Source organism: Podarcis raffonei, chromosome 8 (genome assembly GCF_027172205.1).
Source record: "Podarcis raffonei isolate rPodRaf1 chromosome 8, rPodRaf1.pri, whole genome shotgun sequence".
In the NCBI taxonomy this organism is placed as follows: domain Eukaryota; kingdom Metazoa; phylum Chordata; class Lepidosauria; order Squamata; family Lacertidae; genus Podarcis; species Podarcis raffonei.
Window position 1 is genome coordinate 77346026 of NC_070609.1, and position 22263 is coordinate 77368288.

Genomic DNA, 22263 nt, shown 5'->3' on the forward strand with positions numbered 1-22263 from the left:
AAATGCTCCCCTGAAACGTTTGGCGGTCGAAACAGAAGGCTTTTTATCACAGGAAAAGAAATCAGACATTGACAACTGAACCGGCAGAAAAATAGTTTTTCGAAAAAATCCCTAAGCCCCAGGGTCACAATTTCAGAACAAATGTGACTTTTGGCAATTCACTCAAAAATGGTACCCAGCGGTTGCAAATGCTCGCCTCTAAGTTTTGGCGGTCGAAACAGAAGGCTTTTTATCACAAGACAAGAAATCAGACCTTGACAACTTAACCGGCAGAAAAATAGTTTTTTGAAAAAATCCCTAAGCCCCGGGGTCACAATTTCAGAACAAATGTGACTTTTGGCAATTCACTCAAAAATGGTGCCCAACGGTTGCAAATGCTCCCCTGAAACGTTTGGCGGTCGAAACAGAAGGCTTTTTATCACAGGAAAATAAATCAGACCTTGACAACTTATCCGGCAGAAAAATAGTTTTTCGAAAAAATTCCTAAGCCCCGGGGTCACAATTTCAGAAAAAATGTGACTTTTGGCAATTCACTCAAAAATGGTACCCAGCAGTTGCAAATGCTCCCCTGAAAGGTTTGGCGGTCGAAACAGAAGGCTTTTTATCACAAGACAAGAAATCAGACCTCGACAACTTAACCGGCAGAAAAATATTTTTTTGAAAAAATCGCTAAGCCCAGGGGTCACAATTTCAGAAAAAATGTGACTTTTGGCAATTCACTAAAAAATGGGACCCAGCGGTTGCAAATGCTCCCCTGAAAGGTTTGGCGGTCGAAACAGAAGGCTTTTTATCACAAGACAAGAAATCAGACCTCGACAACTTAACCGGCAGAAAAATAGTTTTTTGAAAAAATCGCTAAGCCCCGGGGTCACAATTTCAGAAAAAATGTGACTTTTGGCAATTCACTCAAAAATGGTGCCCAACGGTTGCAAATGCTCCCCTGAAAGGTTTGGCGATCGAAAAAGAAGGCTTTTTATCACAGGACAAGAAATCAGACCTTGACAACTTAACCGGCCGAAAAATTGTTTTTTGAAAAAATCCCTAAGCCCCGGGGTCACAATTTCAGAAAAAATGTGACTTTTGGCAATTCACTCAAAACTACTACCCAGCAGTTGCAAATGCTCCCCTCAAAGGTTTGGCCGTCGAAACAGAAGGCTTTTTTTCACAAGACAAGAAATCAGACCTCGACAAGTTAACCGGCGGAAGAAGATTTTTTTGAAAAAAATCGTAAGCCCCGGGGTCACAATTTCAGAAGAAAATGTGACTTTCGGCAATTCACTCAATAATGGTGCCCAACGGTTGCAAATGCTTCCCTGAACGGTTTGGCGGTCAAAACAGAAGGCTTTTTATCACAGGACAAGAAATCAGACCTCGACAACTTAACCGGTGGAAGAAGATTTTTTGAAAAAAATCCTAAGCCCCGGGGTCACAATTTCAGAAAAAATGTGACTTTTGGCAATTCACTCAAAAATGGTGCCCAACGGTTGCAAATGCTCCCCTGAAAAGTTTGGCGATCGATACACAAGGCTTTTTATCAGAGGAAAAGAAATCAGACCTTGACAACTTAACCGGCAGAAAAATTGTTTTTTGAAAAAATCCCTAAGCCCCAGGGTCACAATTTCAGAAAAAATGTGACTTTTGGCAATTCACTCAAAAATGCTACCCAACGGTTGCAAATGCTCCCCTGAAAGGTTTGGCGGTCGAAACAGAAGGCTTTTTAACACAAGACAAGAAATCAGACCTCGACAACTTAACCGGCAGAAAAATAGTTTTTTGAAAAAATCCCTAAGCCCCGGGGTCACAATTTCAGAAAAAATGTGACTTTTGGCAATTCACTCAAAAATGGTGCCCAATGGTTGCAAATGCTCCCCTGAAAGGTTTGGCGGTCGAAACAGAAGGCTTTTTATCACAGGACAAGAAATCGGACCTCTAGAACTTAACCAGCGGAGGAAGATTTTTTGAAAAAATTCCTAAGCCCGGGGTCACAATTTCAGAAAAAATGTGACTTTTGGCAATTGACTCAAAAATGGTACCCAGCGGTTGCAAATGCTCCCCTGAACAGTTTGGCGGTCGAAAAAGAAGGCTTTTTATCACAGGACAAGAAATCAGACCTCAAGAACTTAACCGGCGGAAGAAGATTTTTTGAAAAAATTCCTAAGCCCGGGGTCACAATTTCAGAAAAAATGTGACTTTTGGCAATTCACTCAAAAATGGTACCCAGCGGTTGCAAATGCTCCCCTGAAAGGTTTGGCGGTCGAAACAGAAGGCTTTTTATCACAGGACAAGAAATCAGACCTCGAGAACTTAACCGGCGGAAGAAGATTTTTTGAAAAAATTCCTAAGCCACAATTTCAGAAAAAATGTGGCTTTTGGCAATTCACTCAGAAATGGTGCCCAACGGTTGCAAATGCTCCCCTGAAACGTTTGGCGGTCGAAACAGAAGGCTTTTTATCACAGGAAAAGAAATCAGACCTTGACAACTGAACCGGCAGAAAAATAGTTTTTCGAAAAAATCCCTAAGCCCCGGGGTCACAATTTCAGAACAAATGTGACTTTTGGCAATTGACTCAAAAATGGTACCCAGCGGTTGCAAATGCTCCCCCGAAAGGTTTGGCGGTCGAAACAGAAGGCTTTTTAACACAAGACAAGAAATCAGACCTCGACAACTTAACCGGCAGAAAAATATTTTTTTGAAAAAATCGCTCAGCCCCGGGGTCACAATTTCAGAAAAAATGTGACTTTTGGCAATTCACTCAAAAATGGTGCCCAACGGTTGCAAATGCTCCCCTGAAAGGTTTGGCGGTCGAAACAGAAGGCTTTTTATCACAGGACAAGAAATCAGACCTCGAGAACTTAACCGGCGGAAGAAGATTTTTTGAAAAAATTCCTAAGCCCCAGGGTCACAATTTCAGAAAAAATGTGACTTTTGGCAATTCACTCAAAAATGGTGCCCAACGGTTGCAAATGCTCCCCTGAAATGTTTGGCGGTCGAAACAGAAGGCTTTTTATCAGAGAAAAAGAAATCAGACGTTGACAACTTAACCGGCAGAGAAATTGTTTTTTGAAAAAATCCCTAAGCCCCGGGGTCACAATTTCAGAAAAAATGTGACTTTTGGCAATTCACTCAAAAATGGTACCCAGTGGTTGCAAATGCTCCCCTGAAAGGTTTGGCGGTCGAAACAGAAGGCTTTTTATCACAGGACAAGAAATCAGACCTCGAGAACTTAACCGGCGGAAGAAGATTTTTTGAAAAAATTCCTAAGCCACAATTTCAGAAAAAATGTGGCTTTTGGCAATTCACTCAGAAATGGTGCCCAACGGTTGCAAATGCTCCCCTGAAACGTTTGGCGGTCGAAACAGAAGGCTTTTTATCACAGGAAAAGAAATCAGACATTGACAACTGAACCGGCAGAAAAATAGTTTTTCGAAAAAATCCCTAAGCCCCAGGGTCACAATTTCAGAACAAATGTGACTTTTGGCAATTCACTCAAAAATGGTACCCAGCGGTTGCAAATGCTCGCCTCTAAGTTTTGGCGGTCGAAACAGAAGGCTTTTTATCACAAGACAAGAAATCAGACCTTGACAACTTAACCGGCAGAAAAATAGTTTTTTGAAAAAATCCCTAAGCCCCGGGGTCACAATTTCAGAACAAATGTGACTTTTGGCAATTCACTCAAAAATGGTGCCCAACGGTTGCAAATGCTCCCCTGAAACGTTTGGCGGTCGAAACAGAAGGCTTTTTATCACAGGAAAATAAATCAGACCTTGACAACTTATCCGGCAGAAAAATAGTTTTTCGAAAAAATTCCTAAGCCCCGGGGTCACAATTTCAGAAAAAATGTGACTTTTGGCAATTCACTCAAAAATGGTACCCAGCAGTTGCAAATGCTCCCCTGAAAGGTTTGGCGGTCGAAACAGAAGGCTTTTTATCACAAGACAAGAAATCAGACCTCGACAACTTAACCGGCAGAAAAATATTTTTTTGAAAAAATCGCTAAGCCCAGGGGTCACAATTTCAGAAAAAATGTGACTTTTGGCAATTCACTAAAAAATGGGACCCAGCGGTTGCAAATGCTCCCCTGAAAGGTTTGGCGGTCGAAACAGAAGGCTTTTTATCACAAGACAAGAAATCAGACCTCGACAACTTAACCGGCAGAAAAATAGTTTTTTGAAAAAATCGCTAAGCCCCGGGGTCACAATTTCAGAAAAAATGTGACTTTTGGCAATTCACTCAAAAATGGTGCCCAACGGTTGCAAATGCTCCCCTGAAAGGTTTGGCGATCGAAAAAGAAGGCTTTTTATCACAGGACAAGAAATCAGACCTTGACAACTTAACCGGCCGAAAAATTGTTTTTTGAAAAAATCCCTAAGCCCCGGGGTCACAATTTCAGAAAAAATGTGACTTTTGGCAATTCACTCAAAACTACTACCCAGCAGTTGCAAATGCTCCCCTCAAAGGTTTGGCCGTCGAAACAGAAGGCTTTTTTTCACAAGACAAGAAATCAGACCTCGACAAGTTAACCGGCGGAAGAAGATTTTTTTGAAAAAAATCGTAAGCCCCGGGGTCACAATTTCAGAAGAAAATGTGACTTTCGGCAATTCACTCAATAATGGTGCCCAACGGTTGCAAATGCTTCCCTGAACGGTTTGGCGGTCAAAACAGAAGGCTTTTTATCACAGGACAAGAAATCAGACCTCGACAACTTAACCGGTGGAAGAAGATTTTTTGAAAAAAATCCTAAGCCCCGGGGTCACAATTTCAGAAAAAATGTGACTTTTGGCAATTCACTCAAAAATGGTGCCCAACGGTTGCAAATGCTCCCCTGAAAAGTTTGGCGATCGATACACAAGGCTTTTTATCAGAGGAAAAGAAATCAGACCTTGACAACTTAACCGGCAGAAAAATTGTTTTTTGAAAAAATCCCTAAGCCCCAGGGTCACAATTTCAGAAAAAATGTGACTTTTGGCAATTCACTCAAAAATGCTACCCAACGGTTGCAAATGCTCCCCTGAAAGGTTTGGCGGTCGAAACAGAAGGCTTTTTAACACAAGACAAGAAATCAGACCTCGACAACTTAACCGGCAGAAAAATAGTTTTTTGAAAAAATCCCTAAGCCCCGGGGTCACAATTTCAGAAAAAATGTGACTTTTGGCAATTCACTCAAAAATGGTGCCCAATGGTTGCAAATGCTCCCCTGAAAGGTTTGGCGGTCGAAACAGAAGGCTTTTTATCACAGGACAAGAAATCAGACCTCAAGAACTTAACCGGCGGAAGAAGATTTTTTGAAAAAATTCCTAAGCCACAATTTCAGAAAAAATGTGGCTTTTCGCAATTCACTCAGAAATGGTGCCCAACGGTTGCAAATGCTCCCCTGAAACGTTTGGCGGTCGAAACAGAAGGCTTTTTATCACAGGAAAAGAAATCAGACCTTGACAACTGAACCGGCAGAAAAATAGTTTTTCGAAAAAATTCCTAAGCCCCGGGGTCACAATTTCAGAAAAAATGTGACTTTTGGCAATTCACTCAAAAATGGTACCCAGCAGTTGCAAATGCTCCCCTGAAAGGTTTGGCGGTCGAAACAGAAGGCTTTTTAACACAAGACAAGAAATCAGACCTCGACGACTTAACCGGCAGAAAAATATTTTTTTGAAAAAATCGCTAAGCCCAGGGGTCACAATTTCAAGAAAAATGTGACTTTTGGCAGTTCACTCAAAAATGGTGCCCAGCGGTTGCAAATGCTCCCCTGAAAGGTTTGGCGGTCGAAACAGAAGGCTTTTTATCACAAGACGAGAAATCAGACCTCGACAACTTAACTGGCAGAAAAATAGTTTTTTGAAAAAATCGCTAAGCCCCGGGGTCACAATTTCAGAAAAAATGTGACTTTTGGCAATTCACTCAAAAATGGTGCCCAACGGTTGCAAATGCTCCCCTGAAAGGTTTGGCGGTCGAAACAGAAGGCTTTTTATCACAGGACAAGAAATCAGACCTCGAGAACTTAACCAGCGGAAGAAGATTTTTTGAAAAAATTCCTAAGCCCCGGGGTCACAATTTCAGAAAAAATGTGACTTTTGGCAATTCACTCAAAAATGGTGCCCAACGGTTGCAAATGCTCCCCTGAAAGGTTTGGCGGTCGAAACAGAAGGCTTTTTATCAGAGAAAAAGAAATCAGACGTTGACAACTTAACCGGCAGAGAAATTGTTTTTTGAAAAAATCCCTAAGCCCCGGGGACACAATTTCAGAAAAAATGTGACTTTTGGCAATTCACTCAAAAATGGTACCCAGCGGTTGCAAATGCTCCCCTGAAAGGTTTGGCGGTCGAAACAGAAGGCTTTTTATCACAGGACAAGAAATCAGACCTCGAGAACTTAACCGGCGGAAGAAGATTTTTTGAAAAAATTCCTAAGCCACAATTTCAGAAAAAATGTGGCTTTTGGCAATTCACTCAGAAATGGTGCCCAACGGTTGCAGATGCTCCCCTGAAACGTTTGGCGGTCGAAACAGAAGGCTTTTTATCACAGGAAAAGAAATCAGACCTTGACAACTGAACCGGCAGAAAAATAGTTTTTCAAAAAAATCCCTAAGCCCCGGGGTCACAATTTCAGAAAAAATGTGACTTTTGGCAATTCACTCAAAAATGGTGCCCAATGGTTGCAAACGCTCCCCTGAAAGGTTTGGCGATCGAAACAGAAGGCTTTTTATCACAGGACAAGAAATCAGACCTTGACAACTTAACTGGCAGAAAAATTGTTTTTTGAAAAAATCCCTAAGCCCCAGGGTCACAATTTCAGAAAAAATGTGACTTTTGGCAATTCACTCAAAAATGCTACCCAACGGTCGCAAATGCTCCCCTGAAAGGTTTGGCGGTCGAAACAGAAGGCTTTTCAACACAAGACAAGAAATCAGACCTCGACAACTTAACCGGCAGAAAAATATTTTTTTGAAAAAATCGCTCAGCCCCGGGGTCACAATTTCAGAAAAAATGTGACTTTTGGCAATTCACTCAAAAATGGTGCCCAACGGTTGCAAATGCTCCCCTGAAAGGTTTGGCGATCGAAACAGAAGGCTTTTTATCACAGGAAAATAAATCAGACCTCGAGAACTTAACTGGCAGAAGAAGATTTTTTGAAAAAATTCCTAAGCCACAATTTCAGAAAAAATGTGGCTTTTGGCAATTCACTCAGAAATGGTGCCCAACGGTTGCAAATGCTCCCCTGAAACGTTTGGCGGTCGAAACAGAAGGCTTTTTATCACAGGAAAAGAAATCAGACCTTGACAACTGAACCGGCAGAAAAATAGTTTTTCGAAAAAATCGCTCAGCCCCGGAGTCACAATTTCAGAAAAAATGTGACTTTTGGCAATTCACTCAAAAATGGTGCCCAACGGTTGCAAATGCTCCCCTGAAAGGTTTGGCGGTCGAAACAGAAGGCTTTTTATCACAGGACAAGAAATCAGACGTTGACAACTTAACCGGCAGAGAAATTGTTTTTTGAAAAAATCCCTAAGCCCCGGGGACACAATTTCAGAAAAAATGTGACTTTTGGCAATTCACTCAAAAATGGTACCCAGCGGTTGCAAATGCTCCCCTGAAAGGTTTGGCGGTCGAAACAGAAGGCTTTTTATCACAGGACAAGAAATCAGACCTCGAGAACTTAACCGGCGGAAGAAGATTTTTTGAAAAAATTCCTAAGCCACAATTTCAGAAAAAATGTGGCTTTTGGCAATTCACTCAGAAATGGTGCCCAACGGTTGCAGATGCTCCCCTGAAACGTTTGGCGGTCGAAACAGAAGGCTTTTTATCACAGGAAAAGAAATCAGACCTTGACAACTGAACCGGCAGAAAAATAGTTTTGCAAAAAAATCCCTAAGCCCCGGGGTCACAATTTCAGAAAAAATGTGACTTTTGGCAATTCACTCAAAAATGGTGCCCAATGGTTGCAAACGCTCCCCTGAAAGGTTTGGCGATCGAAACAGAAGGCTTTTTATCACAGGACAAGAAATCAGACCTTGACAACTTAACTGGCAGAAAAATTGTTTTTTGAAAAAATCCCTAAGCCCCAGGGTCACAATTTCAGAAAAAATGTGACTTTTGGCAATTCACTCAAAAATGCTACCCAACGGTCGCAAATGCTCCCCTGAAAGGTTTGGCGGTCGAAACAGAAGGCTTTTCAACACAAGACAAGAAATCAGACCTCGACAACTTAACCGGCAGAAAAATATTTTTTTGAAAAAATCGCTCAGCCCCGGGGTCACAATTTCAGAAAAAATGTGACTTTTGGCAATTCACTCAAAAATGGTGCCCAACGGTTGCAAATGCTCCCCTGAAAGGTTTGGCGATCGAAACAGAAGGCTTTTTATCACAGGAAAATAAATCAGACCTCGAGAACTTAACTGGCGGAATAAGATTTTTTGAAAAAATTCCTAAGCCCCGGGGTCACAATTTCAGAAAAAATGTGACTTTTGGCAATTCACTCAAAAATGGTGCCCAACGGTTGCAAATGCTCCCCTGAAATGTTTGGCGGTCGAAACAGAAGGCTTTTTATCAGAGAAAAAGAAATCAGACGTTGACAACTTAACCGGCAGAGAAATTGTTTTTTGAAAAAATCCCTAAGCCCCAGGGTCACAATTTCAGAAAAAATGTGACTTTTGGCAATTCACTCAGAAATGGTACCCAGCGGTTGCAAATGCTCCCCTGAAAGGTTTGGTGGTCGAAACAGAAGGCTTTTTATCACAGGACAAGAAATCAGACCTCGAGAACTTAACCGGCGGAAGAAGATTTTTTGAAAAAATTCCTAAGCCACAATTTCAGAAAAAATGTGGCTTTTGGCAATTCACTCAGAAATGGTGCCCAACGGTTGCAGATGCTCCCCTGAAACGTTTGGCGGTCGAAACAGAAGGCTTTTTATCACAGGAAAAGAAATCAGACCTTGACAACTGAACCGGCAGAAAAATAGTTTTTCAAAAAAATCCCTAAGCCCCGGGGTCACAATTTCAGAAAAAATGTGACTTTTGGCAATTCACTCAAAAATGGTGCCCAATGGTTGCAAACGCTCCCCTGAAAGGTTTGGCGATCGAAACAGAAGGCTTTTTATCACAGGACAAGAAATCAGACCTTGACAACTTAACTGGCAGAAAAATTGTTTTTTGAAAAAATCCCTAAGCCCCAGGGTCACAATTTCAGAAAAAATGTGACTTTTGGCAATTCACTCAAAAATGCTACCCAACGGTCGCAAATGCTCCCCTGAAAGGTTTGGCGGTCGAAACAGAAGGCTTTTCAACACAAGACAAGAAATCAGACCTCGACAACTTAACCGGCAGAAAAATATTTTTTTGAAAAAATCGCTCAGCCCCGGGGTCACAATTTCAGAAAAAATGTGACTTTTGGCAATTCACTCAAAAATGGTGCCCAACGGTTGCAAATGCTCCCCTGAAAGGTTTGGCGATCGAAACAGAAGGCTTTTTATCACAGGAAAATAAATCAGACCTCGAGAACTTAACTGGCAGAAGAAGATTTTTTGAAAAAATTCCTAAGCCACAATTTCAGAAAAAATGTGGCTTTTGGCAATTCACTCAGAAATGGTGCCCAACGGTTGCAAATGCTCCCCTGAAACGTTTGGCGGTCGAAACAGAAGGCTTTTTATCACAGGAAAAGAAATCAGACCTTGACAACTGAACCGGCAGAAAAATAGTTTTTCGAAAAAATCGCTCAGCCCCGGAGTCACAATTTCAGAAAAAATGTGACTTTTGGCAATTCACTCAAAAATGGTGCCCAACGGTTGCAAATGCTCCCCTGAAAGGTTTGGCGGTCGAAACAGAAGGCTTTTTATCACAGGACAAGAAATCAGACGTTGACAACTTAACCGGCAGAGAAATTGTTTTTTGAAAAAATCCCTAAGCCCCGGGGACACAATTTCAGAAAAAATGTGACTTTTGGCAATTCACTCAAAAATGGTACCCAGCGGTTGCAAATGCTCCCCTGAAAGGTTTGGCGGTCGAAACAGAAGGCTTTTTATCACAGGACAAGAAATCAGACCTCGAGAACTTAACCGGCGGAAGAAGATTTTTTGAAAAAATTCCTAAGCCACAATTTCAGAAAAAATGTGGCTTTTGGCAATTCACTCAGAAATGGTGCCCAACGGTTGCAGATGCTCCCCTGAAACGTTTGGCGGTCGAAACAGAAGGCTTTTTATCACAGGAAAAGAAATCAGACCTTGACAACTGAACCGGCAGAAAAATAGTTTTGCAAAAAAATCCCTAAGCCCCGGGGTCACAATTTCAGAAAAAATGTGACTTTTGGCAATTCACTCAAAAATGGTGCCCAATGGTTGCAAACGCTCCCCTGAAAGGTTTGGCGATCGAAACAGAAGGCTTTTTATCACAGGACAAGAAATCAGACCTTGACAACTTAACTGGCAGAAAAATTGTTTTTTGAAAAAATCCCTAAGCCCCAGGGTCACAATTTCAGAAAAAATGTGACTTTTGGCAATTCACTCAAAAATGCTACCCAACGGTCGCAAATGCTCCCCTGAAAGGTTTGGCGGTCGAAACAGAAGGCTTTTCAACACAAGACAAGAAATCAGACCTCGACAACTTAACCGGCAGAAAAATATTTTTTTGAAAAAATCGCTCAGCCCCGGGGTCACAATTTCAGAAAAAATGTGACTTTTGGCAATTCACTCAAAAATGGTGCCCAACGGTTGCAAATGCTCCCCTGAAAGGTTTGGCGATCGAAACAGAAGGCTTTTTATCACAGGAAAATAAATCAGACCTCGAGAACTTAACTGGCGGAATAAGATTTTTTGAAAAAATTCCTAAGCCCCGGGGTCACAATTTCAGAAAAAATGTGACTTTTGGCAATTCACTCAAAAATGGTGCCCAACGGTTGCAAATGCTCCCCTGAAATGTTTGGCGGTCGAAACAGAAGGCTTTTTATCAGAGAAAAAGAAATCAGACGTTGACAACTTAACCGGCAGAGAAATTGTTTTTTGAAAAAATCCCTAAGCCCCAGGGTCACAATTTCAGAAAAAATGTGACTTTTGGCAATTCACTCAGAAATGGTACCCAGCGGTTGCAAATGCTCCCCTGAAAGGTTTGGTGGTCGAAACAGAAGGCTTTTTATCACAGGACAAGAAATCAGACCTCAAGAACTTAACCGGCGGAAGAAGATTTTTTGAAAAAATTCTTAAGCCACAATTTCAGAAAAAATGTGGCTTTTGGCAATTCACTCAGAAATGGTGCCCAACGGTTGCAAATGCTCCCCTGAAAGGTTTGGCGGTCGAAACAGAAGGCTTTTTATCACAGGAAAAGAAATCAGACGTTGACAACTGAACCGGCAGAAAAATAGTTTTTCGAAAAAATCGCTAAGCCCCGGGGTCACAATTTCAGAAAAAATGTGACTTTTGGCAATTCACTCAAAAATGGTACCCAGCGGTTGCAAATGCTCGCCTCTAAGGTTTGGCGGTCGAAACAGAAGGCTTTTTATCACAAGACAAGATATCAGACCTCGACAACTTAACCGGCAGAAAAATAGTTTTTTGAAAAAATCCCTAAGCCCCGGGGTCACAATTTCAGAAAAAAAGTGACTTTTGGCAATTCACTCAAAAATGGTGCCCAACGGTTGTAAATGCTCACCTCAAAGGTTTGGCGGTCGAAACAGAAGGCTTTTTATCACAGGAGAAGAAATCAGACCTCGACAACTTAACCGGCAGAAAAATATTTTTTTGAAAAAATCGCTCAGCCCCGGGGTCACAATTTCAGAAAAAAATGTGACTTTTGGCAATTCACTCAAAAATGGTGCCCAAGGGTTGCAAATGCTCCCCTGAAAGGTTTGGCGATCGAAACAGAAGGCTTTTTATCACAGGACAAGAAATCAGACCTCGAGAACTTAACTGGCGGAATAAGATTTTTTGAAAAAATTCCTAAGCCCCGGGGTCACAATTTCAGAAAAAATGTGACTTTTGGCAATTCACTCAAAAATGGTGCCCAACGGTTGCAAATGCTCCCCTGAAACGTTTGGCGGTCGAAACAGAAGGCTTTTTATCACAGGACAACAAATCAGACCTCGAGAACTTAACCAGCGGAAGAAGATTTTTTGAAAAAATTCCTAAGCCCCGGGGTCACAATTTCAGAAGAAATGTGACTTTTGGCAATTCACTCAAAAATGGTGCCCAACGGTTGCAAATGCTCCCCTGAAAGGTTTGGCGGTCGAAACAGAAGGCTTTTTATCAGAGAAAAAGAAATCAGACGTTGACAGCTTAACCGGCAGAGAAATTGTTTTTTGAAAAAATCCCTAAGCCCCGGGGTCACAATTTCAGAAAAAATGTGACTTTTGGCAATTCACTCAAAAATGGTACCCAGCGGTTGCAAATGCTCCCCTGAAAGGTTTGGCGGTCGAAACAGAAGGCTTTTTATCACAGGACAAGAAATCAGACCTCGAGAACTTACCGGCGGAAGAAGATTTTTTGAAAAAAATTCCTAAGCCACAATTTCAGAAAAAATGTGGCTTTTGGCAATTCACTCAGAAATGGTGCCCAATGGTTGCAAATGCTCCCCTGAAACGTTTGGCGGTCGAAACAGAAGGCTTTTTATCACAGGAAAATAAATCAGAACTTGACAACTTATCCGGCAGAAAAATAGTTTTTTGAAAAAATTCCTAAGCCCCGGGGTCACAATTTCAGAAAAAATGTGAGTTTTGGCAATTCACTCAAAAATGGTACGCAGCAGTTGCAAATGCTCCCCTGAAAGGTTTGGCGGTCGAAACAGAAGGCTTTTTATCACAAGACAAGAAATCAGACCTCGACAACTTAACCGGCAGAAAAATACTTTTTTTAAAAAATTCCTAAGCCCCGGGGTCACAATTTCAGAAAAAATGTGACTTTTGGCAATTCACTCAAAAATGGTGCCCAACGGTTGCAAATGCTCCCCTGAAATGTTTGGCGGTCGAAACAGAAGGCTTTTTATCAGAGAAAAAGAAATCAGACGTTGACAACTTAACCGGCAGAGAAATTGTTTTTTGAAAAAATCCCTAAGCCCCGGCGTCACAATTTCAGAAAAAATGTGACTTTTGGCAATTCACTCAAAAATGGTGCCCAATGGTTGCAAATGCTCCCCTGAACAGTTTGGCGGTCGAAACAGAAGGCTTTTTATCACAGGAAAAGAAATCAGACCTCGAGAACTTAACCGGCGGAAGAAGATTTTTTGAAAAAATTCCTAAGCCCGGGGTCACAATTTCAGAAAAAATGTGACTTTTGGCAATTCACTCAAAAATGGTGCCCAACGGTTGCAAATGCTGCCCTGAAATGTTTGGCGGTTGAAACAGAAGGCTTTTTATCAGAGAAAAAGAAATCAGACGTTGACAACTTAACCGGCAGAGAAATTGTTTTTTGAAAAAATCCCTAAGCCCCGGGGTCACAATTTCAGAAAAAATGTGACTTTTGGCAATTCACTCAAAAATGGTACCCAGCGGTTGCAAATGCTCCCCTGAAAGGTTTGGCGGTCGAAACAGAAGGCTTTTTATCACAGGACAAGAAATCAGAGCTCGAGAACTTAACCGGCGGAAGAAGATTTTTTGAAAAATTCCTAAGCCACAATTTCAGAAAAAATGTGGCTTTTGGCAATTCACTCAGAAATGGTGCCCAACGGTTGCAAATGCTCCCCTGAAAGGTTTGGCGGTCGAAACAGAAGGCTTTTTATCACAGGAAAATAAATCAGACCTTGACAACTGAACCGGCAGAAAAATAGTTTTTCAAAAAAATCCCTAAGCCCCGGGGTCACAATTTCAGAAAAAATGTGACTTTTGGCAATTCACTCAAAAATGGTGCCCAACGGTTGCAAATGCTCCCCTGAAAGGTTTGGCGATCGAAACAGAAGGCTTTTTATCACAGGACAAGAAATCAGACCTCGAGAACTTAACTGGCGGAATAAGATTTTTTGAAAAAATTCCTAAGCCCCGGGGTCACAATTTCAGAAAAAATGTGACTTTTGGCAATTCACTCAAAAATGGTGCCCAACGGTTGCAAATGCTCCCCTGAACAGTTTGGCGGTCGAAAAAGAAGGCTTTTTATCACAGGACAAGAAATCAGACCTCGAGAACTTAACCGGCGGAAGAAGATTTTTTGAAAAAATCCTAAGCCCCGGGGTCACAATTTCAGAAAAAATGTGACTTCTGGCAATTCACTCAAAAATGGTGCCCAACGGTTGCAAATGCTCCCCTGAAAGGTTTGGCGGTCGAAACAGAAGGCTTTTTATTACAGGAAAATAAATCAGACCTTGACAACTTATCTGGCAGAAAAATAGTTTTTTGAAAAAATTCCTAAGCCCCGGGGTCACAATTTCAGAAAAAATGTGACTTTTGGCAATTCACTCAAAAATGGTACCCAGCAGTTGCAAATGCTCCCCTGAAAGGTTTGGCGGTCGAAACAGAAGGCTTTTTAACACATGACAAGAAATCAGACCTCGACAACTTAACCGGCAGAAAAATATTTTTTTGAAAAAATCGCTAAGCCCAGGGGTCACAATTTCAGAAAAAATGTGACTTTTGGCAATTCACTCAAAAATGGGACCCAGCGGTTGCAAATGCTCGCCTCTAAGTTTTGGCGGTCGAAACAGAAGGCTTTTTATCACAAGACAAGATATCAGACCTTGACAACTTAACCGGCAGAAAAATAGTTTTTTGAAAAAATCGCTAACCCCGGGGTCACAATTTCAGAAAAAATGTGACTTTTGGCAATTCACTCAAAAATGGTGCCCAACGGTTGCAAATGCTCCCCTGAAAGGTTTGGCGGTCGAAACAGAAGGCTTTTTATAACAGGACAAGGAATCACACCTCGAAAACTTAACCGGCGGAAGAAGATTTTTTGAAAAAATTCCTAAGCCACAATTTCAGAAAAAATGTGGCTTTTGGCAATTCACTCAGAAATGGTGCCCAACGGTTGCAAATGCTCCCCTGAAACGTTTGGTGGTCGAAACAGAAGGCTTTTTATCACAGGAAAAGAAATCAGACCTTGACAACTGAACCGGCAGAAAAATAGTTTTTCGAAAAAATCCCTAAGCCCCGGGGTCACAATTTCAGAAAAATTGTGACTTTTGGCAATTCACTCAAAAATGGTACCCAGCAGTTGCAAATGCTCGCCTGAAAGGTTTGGCGGTCGAAACAGAAGGCTTTTTATAACAAGACAAGAAATCAGACCTCGAGAACTTAACCGGCGGAAGAAGATTTTTTGAAAAAATTCCTAAGCCACAATTTCAGAAAAAATGTGGCTTTTGGCAATTCACTCAGAAATGGTGCCCAACGGTTGCAAATGCTCCCCTGAAAGGTTTGGCGGTCGAAACAGAAGGCTTTTTATCACAGGAAAATAAATCAGACCTTGACAACTGAACCGGCAGAAAAATAGTTTTTCGAAAAAATCACTAAGCCCCGGGGTCACAATTTCAGAAAAAATGTGACTTTTGGCAATTCACTCAAAAATGCTACCCAACGGTCGCAAATGCTCCCCTGAAAGGTTTGGCGGTCGAAACAGAAGGCTTTTCAACACAAGACAAGAAATCAGACCTCGACAACTTAACCGGCAGAAAAATATTTTTTTGAAAAAATCGCTCAGCCCCGGGGTCACAATTTCAGAAAAAATGTGACTTTTGGCAATTCACTCAAAAATGGTGCCCAACGGTTGCAAATGCTCCCCTGAAAGGTTTGGCGATCGAAACAGAAGGCTTTTTATCACAGGAAAATAAATCAGACCTCGAGAACTTAACTGGCGGAATAAGATTTTTTGAAAAAATTCCTAAGCCCCGGGGTCACAATTTCAGAAAAAATGTGACTTTTGGCAATTCACTCAAAAATGGTGCCCAACGGTTGCAAATGCTCCCCTGAAATGTTTGGCGGTCGAAACAGAAGGCTTTTTATCAGAGAAAAAGAAATCAGACGTTGACAACTTAACCGGCAGAGAAATTGTTTTTTGAAAAAATCCCTAAGCCCCAGGGTCACAATTTCAGAAAAAATGTGACTTTTGGCAATTCACTCAGAAATGGTACCCAGCGGTTCCAAATGCTCCCCTGAAAGGTTTGGTGGTCGAAACAGAAGGCTTTTTATCACAGGACAAGAAATCAGACCTCAAGAACTTAACCGGCGGAAGAAGATTTTTTGAAAAAATTCTTAAGCCACAATTTCAGAAAAAATGTGGCTTTTGGCAATTCACTCAGAAATGGTGCCCAACGGTTGCAAATGCTCCCCTGAAAGGTTTGGCGGTCGAAACAGAAGGCTTTTTATCACAGGAAAAGAAATCAGACGTTGACAACTGAACCGGCAGAAAAATAGTTTTTCGAAAAAATCCCTAAGCCCCGGGGTCACAATTTCAGAAAAAATGTGACTTTTGGCAATTCACTCAAAAATGGTACCCAGCGGTTGCAAATGCTCGCCTCTAAGGTTTGGCGGTCGAAACAGAAGGCTTTTTATCACAAGACAAGATATCAGACCTCGACAACTTAACCGGCAGAAAAATAGTTTTTTGAAAAAATCCCTAAGCCCCGGGGTCACAATTTCAGAAAAAAAGTGACTTTTGGCAATTCACTCAAAAATGGTGCCCAACGGTTGTAAATGCTCGCCTCAAAGGTTTGGCGGTCGAAACAGAAGGCTTTTTATCACAGGAGAAGAAATCAGACCTCGACAACTTAACCGGCAGAAAAATATTTTTTTGAAAAAATCGCTCAGCCCCGGGGTCACAATTTCAGAAAAAAATGTGACTTTTGGCAATTCACTCAAAAATGGTGCCCAAGGGTTGCAAATGCTCCCCTGAAAGGTTTGGCGATCGAAACAGAAGGCTTTTTATCACAGGACAAGAAATCAGACCTCGAGAACTTAACTGGCGGAATAAGATTTTTTGAAAAAATTCCTAAGCCCCGGGGTCACAATTTCAGAAAAAATGTGACTTTTGGCAATTCACTCAAAAATGGTGCCCAACGGTTGCAAATGCTCCCCTGAAAGGTTTGGCGATCGAAACAGAAGGCTTTTTATCACAGGACAACAAATCAGACCTCGAGAACTTAACCAGCGGAAGAAGATTTTTTGAAAAAATTCCTAAGCCCCGGGGTCACAATTTCAGAAGAAATGTGACTTTTGGCAATTCACTCAAAAATGGTGCCCAACGGTTGCAAATGCTCCCCTGAAAGGTTTGGCGGTCGAAACAGAAGGCTTTTTATCAGAGAAAAAGAAATCAGACGTTGACAACTTAACCGGCAGAGAAATTGTTTTTTGAAAAAATCCCTAAGCCCCGGGGTCACAATTTCAGAAAAAATGTGACTTTTGGCAATTCACTCAAAAATGGTACCCAGCGGTTGCAAATGCTCCCCTGAAAGGTTTGGCGGTCGAAACAGAAGGCTTTTTATCACAGGACAAGAAATCAGACCTCGAGAACTTAACCGGCGGAAGAAGATTTTTTGAAAAAAATTCCTAAGCCACAATTTCAGAAAAAATGTGGCTTTTGGCAATTCACTCAGAAATGGTGCCCAATGGTTGCAAATGCTCCCCTGAAACGTTTGGCGGTCGAAACAGAAGGCTTTTTATCACAGGAAAATAAATCAGAACTTGACAACTTATCCGGCAGAAAAATAGTTTTTTGAAAAAATTCCTAAGCCCCGGGGTCACAATTTCAGAAAAAATGTGAGTTTTGGCAATTCACTCAAAAATGGTACGCAGCAGTTGCAAATGCTCCCCTGAAAGGTTTGGCGGTCGAAACAGAAGGCTTTTTATCACAAGACAAGAAATCAGACCTCGACAACTTAACCGGCAGAAAAATACTTTTTTTAAAAAATTCCTAAGCCCCGGGGTCACAATTTCAGAAAAAATGTGACTTTTGGCAATTCACTCAAAAATGGTGCCCAACGGTTGCAAATGCTCCCCTGAAATGTTTGGCGGTCGAAACAGAAGGCTTTTTATCAGAGAAAAAGAAATCAGACGTTGACAACTTAACCGGCAGAGAAATTGTTTTTTGAAAAAATCCCTAAGCCCCGGCGTCACAATTTCAGAAAAAATGTGACTTTTGGCAATTCACTCAAAAATGGTGCCCAACGGTTGCAAATGCTCCCCTGAACAGTTTGGCGGTCGAAACAGAAGGCTTTTTATCACAGGAAAAGAAATCAGACCTCGAGAACTTAACCGGCGGAAGAAGATTTTTTGAAAAAATTCCTAAGCCCGGGGTCACAATTTCAGAAAAAATGTGACTTTTGGCAATTCACTCAAAAATGGTGCCCAACGGTTGCAAATGCTGCCCTGAAATGTTTGGCGGTCGAAACAGAAGGCTTTTTATCAGAGAAAAAGAAATCAGACGTTGACAACTTAACCGGCAGAGAAATTGTTTTTTGAAAAAATCCCTAAGCCCCGGGGTCACAATTTCAGAAAAAATGTGACTTTTGGCAATTCACTCAAAAATGGTACCCAGCGGTTGCAAATGCTCCCCTGAAAGGTTTGGCGGTCGAAACAGAAGGCTTTTTATCACAGGACAAGAAATCAGAGCTCGAGAACTTAACCGGCGGAAGAAGATTTTTTGAAAAATTCCTAAGCCACAATTTCAGAAAAAATGTGGCTTTTGGCAATTCACTCAGAAATGGTGCCCAACGGTTGCAAATGCTCCCCTGAAAGGTTTGGCGGTCGAAACAGAAGGCTTTTTATCACAGGAAAATAAATCAGACCTTGACAACTGAACCGGCAGAAAAATAGTTTTTCAAAAAAATCCCTAAGCCCCGGGGTCACAATTTCAGAAAAAATGTGACTTTTGGCAATTCACTCAAAAATGGTGCCCAACGGTTGCAAATGCTCCCCTGAAAGGTTTGGCGATCGAAACAGAAGGCTTTTTATCACAGGACAAGAAATCAGACCTCGAGAACTTAACTGGCGGAATAAGATTTTTTGAAAAAATTCCTAAGCCCCGGGGTCACAATTTCAGAAAAAATGTGACTTTTGGCAATTCACTCAAAAATGGTGCCCAACGGTTGCAAATGCTCCCCTGAACAGTTTGGCGGTCGAAAAAGAAGGCTTTTTATCACAGGACAAGAAATCAGACCTCGAGAACTTAACCGGCGGAAGAAGATTTTTTGAAAAAATCCTAAGCCCCGGGGTCACAATTTCAGAAAAAATGTGACTTCTGGCAATTCACTCAAAAATGGTGCCCAACGGTTGCAAATGCTCCCCTGAAACGTTTGGCGGTCGAAACAGAAGGCTTTTTATTACAGGAAAATAAATCAGACCTTGACAACTTATCTGGCAGAAAAATAGTTTTTTGAAAAAATTCCTAAGCCCCGGGGTCAGAATTTCAGAAAAAATGTGACTTTTGGCAATTCACTCAAAAATGGTACCCAGCAGTTGCAAATGCTCCCCTGAAAGGTTTGGCGGTCGAAACAGAAGGCTTTTTAACACATGACAAGAAATCAGACCTCGACAACTTAACCGGCAGAAAAATAGTTTTTTGAAAAAATCGCTAACCCCGGGTTCACAATTTCAGAAAAAATGTGACTTTTGGCAATTCACTCAAAAATGCTACCCAACGGTTGCAAATGCTCCCCTGAAAGGTTTGGCGGTCGAAACAGAAGGCTTTTTAACACATGACAAGAAATCAGACCTCGACAACTTAACCGGCAGAAAAATAGTTTTTTGAAAAAATCCCTAAGCCCCGGGGTCACAATTTCAGAAAAAATGTGACTTTTGGCAATTCACTCAAAAATGCTGCCCAACGGTTGTAAATGCTCGCCTCAAAGGTTTGGCGGTCGAAACAGAAGGCTTTTTATCACAGGACAAGAAATCAGACCTCGAGAACTTAACCGGCGGAAGAAGATTTTTTGAAAAAATTGCTAAGCCCCGGGGTCACAATTTCAGAAAAAATGTGACTTTTGGCAATTCACTCAAAAATGGTGCCCAACGGTTGCAAATGCTCCCCTGAAACGTTTGGCTGTCGAAACAGAAGGCTTTTTATTACAGGAAAATAAATCAGACCTTGACAACTTATCCGGCAGAAAAATAGTTTTTTGAAAAAATTCCTAAGCCCCGGGGTCACAATTTCAGAAAAAAAGTGACTTTTGGTAATTCACTCAAAAATGGTGCCCAACGGTTGCAAATGCTCCCCTGAACAGTTTGGCGGTCGAAAAAGAAGGCTTTTTATCACAGGACAAGAAATCAGACCTCGAGAACTTAACCGGCGGAAGAAGATTTTTTGAAAAAATTCCTAAGCCCGGGGTCACAATTTCAGAAAAAATGTGACTTTTGGCAATTGAGTCAAAAATGGTACCCAGCGGTTGCAAATGCTCCCCTGAAAGGTTTGGCGGTCGAAACAGAAGGCTTTTTATCACAGGACAAGAAATCAGACCTCGAGAACTTAACCGGCAGAAGAAGATTTTTTGAAAAAATTCCTAAGCCCCGGGGTCACAATTTCAGAAAAAATGTGGCTTTTGGCAATTCACTCAGAAATGGTGCCCAACGGTTGCAAATGCTCCCCTGAACAGTTTGGCGGTCGAAAAAGAAGGCTTTTTATCACAGGACAAGAAATCAGACCTCGAGAACTTAACCGGCGGAAGAAGATTTTTTGAAAAAATCCTAAGCCCCGGGGTCACAATTTCAGAAAAAATGTGACTTCTGGCAATTCACTCAAAAATGGTGCCCAACGGTTGCAAATGCTCCCCTGAAACGTTTGGCGGTCGAAACAGAAGGCTTTTTATTACAGGAAAATAAATCAGACCTTGACAACTTATCTGGCAGAAAAATAGTTTTTTGAAAAAATTCCTAAGCCCCGGGGTCAGAATTTCAGAAAAAATGTGACTTTTGGCAATTCACTCAAAAATGGTACCCAGCAGTTGCAAATGCTCCCCTGAAAGGTTTGGCGGTCGAAACAGAAGGCTTTTTAACACATGACAAGAAATCAGACCTCGACAACTTAACCGGCAGAAAAATAGTTTTTTGAAAAAATCGCTAACCCCGGGTTCACAATTTCAGAAAAAATGTGACTTTTGGCAATTCACTCAAAAATGCTACCCAACGGTTGCAAATGCTCCCCTGAAAGGTTTGGCGGTCGAAACAGAAGGCTTTTTAACACATGACAAGAAATCAGACCTCGACAACTTAACCGGCAGAAAAATAGTTTTTTGAAAAAATCCCTAAGCCCCGGGGTCACAATTTCAGAAAAAATGTGACTTTTGGCAATTCACTCAAAAATGCTGCCCAACGGTTGTAAATGCTCGCCTCAAAGGTTTGGCGGTCGAAACAGAAGGCTTTTTATCACAGGACAAGAAATCAGACCTCGAGAACTTAACCGGCGGAAGAAGATTTTTTGAAAAAATTGCTAAGCCCCGGGGTCACAATTTCAGAAAAAATGTGACTTTTGGCAATTCACTCAAAAATGGTGCCCAACGGTTGCAAATGCTCCCCTGAAACGTTTGGCTGTCGAAACAGAAGGCTTTTTATTACAGGAAAATAAATCAGACCTTGACAACTTATCCGGCAGAAAAATAGTTTTTTGAAAAAATTCCTAAGCCCCGGGGTCACAATTTCAGAAAAAAAGTGACTTTTGGTAATTCACTCAAAAATGGTGCCCAACGGTTGCAAATGCTCCCCTGAACAGTTTGGCGGTCGAAAAAGAAGGCTTTTTATCACAGGACAAGAAATCAGACCTCGAGAACTTAACCGGCGGAAGAAGATTTTTTGAAAAAATTCCTAAGCCCGGGGTCACAATTTCAGAAAAAATGTGACTTTTGGCAATTGAGTCAAAAATGGTACCCAGCGGTTGCAAATGCTCCCCTGAAAGGTTTGGCGGTCGAAACAGAAGGCTTTTTATCACAGGACAAGAAATCAGACCTCGAGAACTTAACCGGCAGAAGAAGATTTTTTGAAAAAATTCCTAAGCCACAATTTCAGAAAAAATGTGGCTTTTGGCAATTCACTCAGAAATGGTGCCCAACGGTTGCAAATGCTCCCCTGAAACGTTTGGCGGTCGAAACAGAAGGCTTTTTATCACAGGAAAAGAAATCAGACCTTGACAACTGAACCGGCAGAAAAATAGTTTTTCGAAAAAATTCCTAAGCCCCGGGGTCACAATTTCAGAAAAAATGTGACTTTTGGCAATTCACTCAAAAATGGTGCCCAATGGTTGCAAATGCTCCCCTGAAAGGTTTGGCGGTCGAAACAGAAGGCTTTTTATCAGAGGACAAGAAATCAGACCTCGAGAACTTAACCAGCGGAAGAAGATTTTTTGAAAAAATCGCTCAGCCCCGGGGTCACAATTTCAGAAAA